Here is a 7488-nt window from a genome sequence, read left to right as displayed (position 1 = left end):
GTCTTCAAGTCCAACGTTAACAAATTCCTAATGAACCGCCCGCTTAAGTAAACACTTCGTCAAATCTCCACACTAACGTAATGTACTTGCAATAACCCTTATCCCTGAGTGGCTTCTGGGCCTTGATAAGTGGTGATCACTGTGTAAAAAAAAAAAAAATTATATATATATATATATATATATATATATTATTATATATTATTATATTTCAGCTTGCATCAAATTTATATATTATATTATTATATATTATTATATTTTAGCTTGCATGAACATTTTTTCACTTATTTTTCTTGCCAATTTATGACTACAATAAATTGCGGTTTCACTTAATGCCATAACTAGTAAATTCTAGCACTACTCCAAATATAATTTGCTGATTTCTTTTTGTCCTCTGATGAGAAGAATAACAAGAATAGCATTCTTTGAAATTCTGCGGAATAAGGACTTCATAAATTGTTTTTTGGAGAATTCAGTCGAACAATAAATTTTGATTGCAAAGTTCATCTTACAGTTTTAATTTTTTTTCTCTTATAATAAGCTTCACTCTCTATTGCGTATTGAGCTTTTTTTATTTGGTTGGGATTAAATTATCTATATATAGATACTGGTATTTATATTAGATTGAAGTTTACCTTTGTGTATATCAGGTAAACTGTACATCCTTTTGGTTTCATTACTTTATATATATATATCTATAATATATAGCTGAATGTGTGTGTGGTCATGAATAGGCTCCTATATGGTTGACTATTTTAAGAAACTGACTACATATAATGATAGAAGATGTATCGAGACACAGGAATGGGTATGTTTGATCTGGCAGAACGGTGGTTCATTAAAATTGTGGAGTCTGCATTCGCACCTGGTTCACAAAGTATGGAAATAAAAAATTTAAAAACTAAAAAAAAACGTTTACAAGTGTTTTTGATATAGATGTACGTAATAATACTTTGATAAGTATGTTTTAACTTAAATAGGGATGGTATGATAAATTTGTGGGGTCTGCGTTCGCGCCTGGCCTCCAGAGAATGGAAATAGGCACAAACTTTAATAAAGACTTTTCATATCTATCTGTGTAAGTATACTTTGATAATTATGTTTCAGTTTGAAGAAATATGGTATAATAAAATTATGGGGTGTTCATTCACGCCTGACCTCCATAGAATGGAAATATGTCACAAAGTTTAACAAGGTTTTTTAATATAGATCCACAGAATATTGTGATAAGTGTTTCAGTGTGAACAGGTATGGTATAATAAATTATGCGGTTTATCTATTTTATTTTTACTTTCATCATATTTTGCTTTGGTTTTGATACCCCCAAATTCGAAGCTATCTTTTTACAACCCTTCCTTTTCATAACCTATCATACTTTCATAAATCAGAGTCCATTTTCTGTAGGCTGTTTTTGAACCCAGTCAACGACGGGTACTTTTGCTAGTATATATATATATATATATATATATATATATATATATATATTTCATTTCATTTGCTTCTGAACTATTAACAAAAGATTTAACCTGATAACTTGCATATTTTATTTTATTTATTTTGTTGTCATCAAAATCGCCCCAGACAAGGCATGAAGCCACTCAATGTAAGGGGCTAACAAGAACGAAAGATGGTTATCATAAGCACACGAAATGCCTAATGACCTTAGTTTTGAAATGAACAATTATTCAATTACTATTATTTAAGTGTCGTTAGTCTGACGGTAGTTTTGTTGCTGTTGGTCTGAGATAGGCTTCTGTTCAGTTCTAGGAAGCCCCCCCCCCCTTCCCAGCTTTATCTTCTCTTGCAGAACAGGTTAGTTTATTGCTAGTCGCCATAGACACTCCTACTAAGGAATGTTAATAGGGCTGCTCAGACATTTTTTGTAAGACATAATGCACTTATCCTGGTTTATTGGCTTCTCAAAACATGACTTTGTGTCTAACCTGTTGGCATTTTATTATTTTATGGAAATTGCACCAGACAAGTTGTGAAGCCACTTAATGTAAGGCACTAAAAAGAATGAAATATTATTATCACAAAATCAGGAAACACCTAATGATGTTAGTCTCGAAAAGACCAAGGTTATAGGTGGGAGGAAAACGATCGACAGAAAGAGAGTTCCACAAATCTGCAATTCTTGAACAGAAGCTACTGGAATAGGAAGCTGTATTACGATGTGTCAGAATAGTGAATAGATGAAGACCACTAGACCAAAGGAGCTGGAATAAAAGAAGCAGGGAATCAATCAGACAATTGTGGAGAACAAATGCTGTAATAGTATTCATAGAAAAAAAAACTGAGACCAGCAACATTACATCTGTGAGAGAGAGAGAAGAAGAAAGGGTGGAGCCTGTCACATTCCAGATACGTTTCTGCACCTTATCAAAAATCTTGAAATGCAACACAAATTCACCAGCCCAAATATAATAACAGTAGTCCATATGTTATAGTGGTCTGATAGAAACCAAAATGCATTCTGGTGGATTTAATTTTGTAATTATATTGCTTGTGTAATTGATAAAATTATGAATAGATGGAATAAGTCGAGTTCTATTACTAATTGTTACTACCAATTTTTTTTTTAAATACTAGTGAGCCTTATCAAAGAATGGTTCAGCAAATATTTGTGTACATTTGATTTGAAGACGACCACCTTGTAGTCGGTTGGGAAGCAGCTTCATGGTATTGTGTTTGACAAATAAGACGTTCTATTTACAGAAGTTCTGTTTAGGTTTTGGTGTACAGAGAGAGAGAGAGAGAGAGAGAGAGAGAGAGAGAGAGAGAGAGAGACAAAGGAAAATTCTTTGCTGTGGTTGGAGCTAGGCGAGTTCTGGCTGTGAATGCTTTAAAGGGGGTGGACCAGAGATTGGCGATCAGTCAAGCACCTACCATGTATATAATGGTCTAGTAGAAAAAAGCTAGCAACATCTTTTTTGGCTACAAGTAAGAGAAGAGATCATACCCACTAGATTTCAAAGTCAATTTTGTACTCTGTCAAGGCAAGAAAGAGTGCTTCAGGTGGATATCACAGCAGCTCTTCTGCCCTGACTTTATATCAGCTGTCTCTGGGAACAATACTGTTTTATTTTTTTTACTCACTTTCACCCCAGACCAGCCATATTGCCACTTGGACGTAAGGGGCTACAATTTGGGAGCAAGTTTAGGAAAGATTAACAAGATGTTGGTTTATGTTACGTTTGAACTTCTGCATATCAGTACAATCAGGGAAACAGGTAACTGGAAGGGAATTCCAAAGGCTAGCCGTTCGAAGGAAGAAACTATTAGAGTAGAAAGCTTTCTGGCATTTAGGGACCTCAACAGTGAAGGGGTGAGATTTTGTTGCTAAGTGGGTTTGTTGGGGATATGTATGTCGAGGGGGCACAAGTGCAACGAGTTCATCAGAGCACATTCTATTAAAATATTTGTAAAACAGGCACAGAGATGCAACATTTCAGCGATGGGATTGCAGTCTGAGTTTAGTTGACAAAGTGGGACCTATTAGATTGAAGACTTTTTTGGACCCTATCCAAGAGGGAGAGACTAGTATTAGATGTACTAGCCCAGATGTGGCAACAATACTCCATGTATGGGCGAATGGTGGCCTTATAGAGGTACAGGATACTCTTAGGTATGAGTAGTCTTCTAGCTCGATAGAGGGAATCCACCTTTTTTGCAGCAGTCTTTGCAATGTCCTCAATGTATTTGTTCCAGTTCATATTGCCCACAAATCTTAGGCCGAGAAGTTTGAAGGAAGAATTCTCAGGTTGGATGTTATTTGTCATGGACATCGGTGATTTTGTAGATTATGATTATCATGACATGAGTTATGCGTGACCCTTGTACAAAATTGTTGTGAGCCAAGTAATGGCGTTCTCTCTAAGAAGAGGTTAATTTATTGCTAATCGTCTGAGTGCTGAATATTTAGCAAGTGACCCTGTGAAGAGAGGCATTTCCATCTGAAGAATGCGAGGCTTTTCACCGTTGTCTTTTAAAATGCATTATTTGACCAGAAATATGAAAGAAGAAGAACAATAGACAATGGGAAATATTAAACATTCCAGAATGAAAGAATCTTTATATAAATCGATACAACAGAAAGCAAACAGGACACAGAGAATTAGCCACAGAACGAGGACAAGCTGCTAAAACATCTGCACTACACCCCTGCCATGCACCTTCACTGATGTCACACTTGTCATACTAAATCAAAAAGGTTATCATTGGGAATAATCAAAATATTTTTATAACCCAGCTGTGTTGTGTTTTATTTCGCTGCCAAGTGTATATATCGTAGATAGTGACAAAAGTAGATTTAGAAATTATATTAACTGAAAAGCACATTGAACAACAGGCTGTAGTGAATATATAACATAAGGCACTCCTACAAGGAATGCTAACATGGTTGCTCAGGCAGTTTTTTATGCCATAGTGCACTTATTCTGATGTACAGGCTTTTCACAAACTGACTCTGTTTCTAACCTCCTGGCAAGTATTTATTTGTATTATTTGGATTCAGCGGACTACTGTTCTCATCTTGTGTGATTTTCACAACGTTTCAGTCAATGTAACCTCCAACCTTCTTCAGGTGTATCTTGTTGAACTTGGGAATTTGGATGGAATTTCAAGCGGAATCCTTTATTTACTTCACGGGGTAGCATGCTCTTGTCCCGTCAGCTATAACTGGATAGAGGTCCTAAGTAATTTGCAGTTGTAGTTTTTGATCGCCCCACACTGAGGATTGAACCTTCAACCTTCAGGAGAATATCACTTTTTGCAATTGATTTTTCCAAACACTCTAACCACTGCGCCACAGGTCCTTGCAGACAAATTCCCGAAACGTTGTGAAACTCACGTTCAAGATGAGAACAGTAGTCCGATGAATCCAAATAATACGAATAACCAATCTTCATCTCAAAAATTCCGAAATATCAAAGTATTTATCTATTTATTTTATTGTGGAAATCGCTCCTGACAAAGTGTGAAGCCATTTAATGTAAGGAGCTAACAAGAATGAAAGATGCTTATTGACCTTAAGTCTTGAAAAGACGAAGGCTGTAGATAGGACAAAATCAGTGAGCAGGAAGAAAGTTCCACCAGCTTGCAGTTATTAGAAAGTAGCTACTAAAATAGGAAACTGTATATCAAAACAGTAAACTGATGGAGACCACTAGATCAACAGGTAAAACGAGCTGAAACAAAGGAAGCAGGGGATAGATCAGTAGAAGGAAAACAGTGAGTAGGAAGTAATCTTGCAACCTTTGGAAAGAAGCTACTGGAATAAAAAGTTGTATTACAACAAGGTATTAAAACAATGAATTCATGGAGACCACTAGACCAACGAGCTGGAACAAAGGAAGCAGGAAATAGATCAGACAATTCAGAGAAACACATGACATAGTAGTATTTGTAGAAAAGACTGAGACTAGCAACATCACTTCAGTGAGAGAGATGTTCCAATGAGGAAGAAAGTGCGAAGCCAATCAAATTACAGATACAGCTGTAGGTAAAAAGGAAACAGTGAGCAGGATGAGAGTTCCACAACCTTGCAGCCTTTGGAAAGAAGCTACTGAAATAAGAAGCTGTATTACAACAAGGTATTAAAACAATGGATTCATGGAGACCACTAGACCAATAAGCTGGAACAAAGGAAGCAGGAAATAGGTCAGACAATTCTGAGAAACACATGACATAATAGTATTTGTAGAAAAGACTGAGACTAGCAACATGAGAAAGGGTTGCGGTTAGAGTAAGAAAGACTACTAAAAGTTGAATCGGTGGTTGAAAAGGTTTTTTTTTGTTGTTGTTGTTAATTGCCTAAACGTTGTACAATGGGGAAAGGAGTGGCTGGTTACTTTTAATGCATCTAAAACCAAGCTTCTATCTTTACATCATCAACGTTCTGATTCCCATCTGGCATCAATTAAAATGAATGGCTCTCGTCTTGGGGAGGCCTCAAGTTTTGACAGGCTTCTGGGCTTGACCTTTACTCCTGATCTTAAATGGAATACGTACATCAAATCTGTTGCCAAGGCCGCTAGAAAAATGGTCGGATCCTTCTATAGATCCAGTAGATATTTCACTGCTGATGCAATTCTCTATCTATATAAGAGCCAGATACGTCCAAGGATGGAATACTGTTGCCACATATGGGCAGGAGCTGCTACAAAAGACTTGTCCTGCCTTGATAGGGTTCAAAATAGACTTCGTGGCCTGGTGGGAGATGTCCTTTTCTCTTCGCTGCAACCTCTATCTCACAGAAGAGATGTTGCGAGTTTGTCTCTGCTTTATCGTTATTTTCATGGAAAGTGTTCGACTGAGCTTCAATCTATGGTCCCTCCTCGCCAAACTTTCACAAGAAACACTAGACTAGCTGAAAACATTATCAATAATTTTCCCCACTCTTTATCTGTGCCTAAACCTAAACATAGATTCCATGATCAAAGCTTCTTTCTTAGAACTGCACGCCTGTGGAATTGTCTTCCGTTTTCCTGCTTTCCAGCTGTCTATAATATGGTTGCCTTCAAGTCCAACGTGAACAAGTTTCTGATGAGCCGTTCCACTTAAGTTAACAAATTTACCGAACTTCCATTACTATCGGTTACTATATTGTTCTTTTGACTACTCTACACTCTTTAACTCTTATCCTTGAGTGGCCTATCGGCCTTGATAAGTGGTGACGCCTATGTAAAAAAAAAAAAACCCTCATCAACACACTCAGACTGGTTGTGAAGCGGCATCAAAAAAAAAAAAAATTTGTTTTTAAATAAAAAAAGGTGATAAGTAATTTTCGATTATGCATTCTGTTCTTATTAAAAACTTTAAAAAAAAGGAAAGATTATCCTTTTCAGCATCCCAAAGTAATACCTCCTATTATTTTTTAATTTCCCCCAGAATAGGTCAGAGAAGATTACAAATTGCAGGGTTTAACCGGCTTCCTCCGAAGGAGGAAGTTTCATGGGAGTATGAAATTCACAAGCGGTCCCCAGTCGCATGTATATCCCTGTTAGGGGAGATGACAACGTTAGGTTTTTGCAACTTTTTACAGGGAGGTGTCGACGTCCTCCTACATACAGCACCTGGATTTCCCAAATTGGTCACCCATTTTAATAATGACCAGGCTCAATGTTGCTTAACTTCGGTGATCTGACGGGAACCGGTGTGTCAACGTGATTATGCCGTATATTGTGTCAGTGGCAGAGATTCTACATTGAATTCCTCCTTGCAAAAACAACTGAACCAATCAACATTCACCGGCGCCTGTTGAACGTTTACGAAGCCAATGCAGTTGATGTCAACACAATTAAGAGATGGGTTCGTTGATTACAGAGTGTAACAGAGATATGAGTGACAAAGCCCGTTCTGGACTTTTACAACTGAGGCATAAAAGTAGGCTGACAAAAGTGCATTGAGAATGGTGGTGACTATGTAGAAAAATAAATTCTGAATCACAAAAGGTTGTTCGTTTTAATGGTACCATTCTCATTTTCGTAA

At 36.9% G+C, this 7488-nt stretch overlaps 1 pseudogene; it reads right to left on the bottom strand.

Annotated features, from left to right (window-relative positions):
- Window positions 1–7061: 7061 nt before the first annotated feature.
- On the bottom strand, window positions 7062–7180 carry LOC145259409 (5S ribosomal RNA; annotated as a pseudogene).
- Window positions 7181–7488: the final 308 nt, after the last annotated feature.

The sequence above is a fragment of the Euprymna scolopes genome, chromosome 34, assembly GCF_053919585.1.
Source record: "Euprymna scolopes isolate OS-2025 chromosome 34, ASM5391958v1, whole genome shotgun sequence".
Taxonomy (NCBI): domain Eukaryota; kingdom Metazoa; phylum Mollusca; class Cephalopoda; order Sepiida; family Sepiolidae; genus Euprymna; species Euprymna scolopes.
Note: the sequence above shows the minus strand (reverse complement) of the source record. Positions and strands in the feature narration are given on the sequence as shown.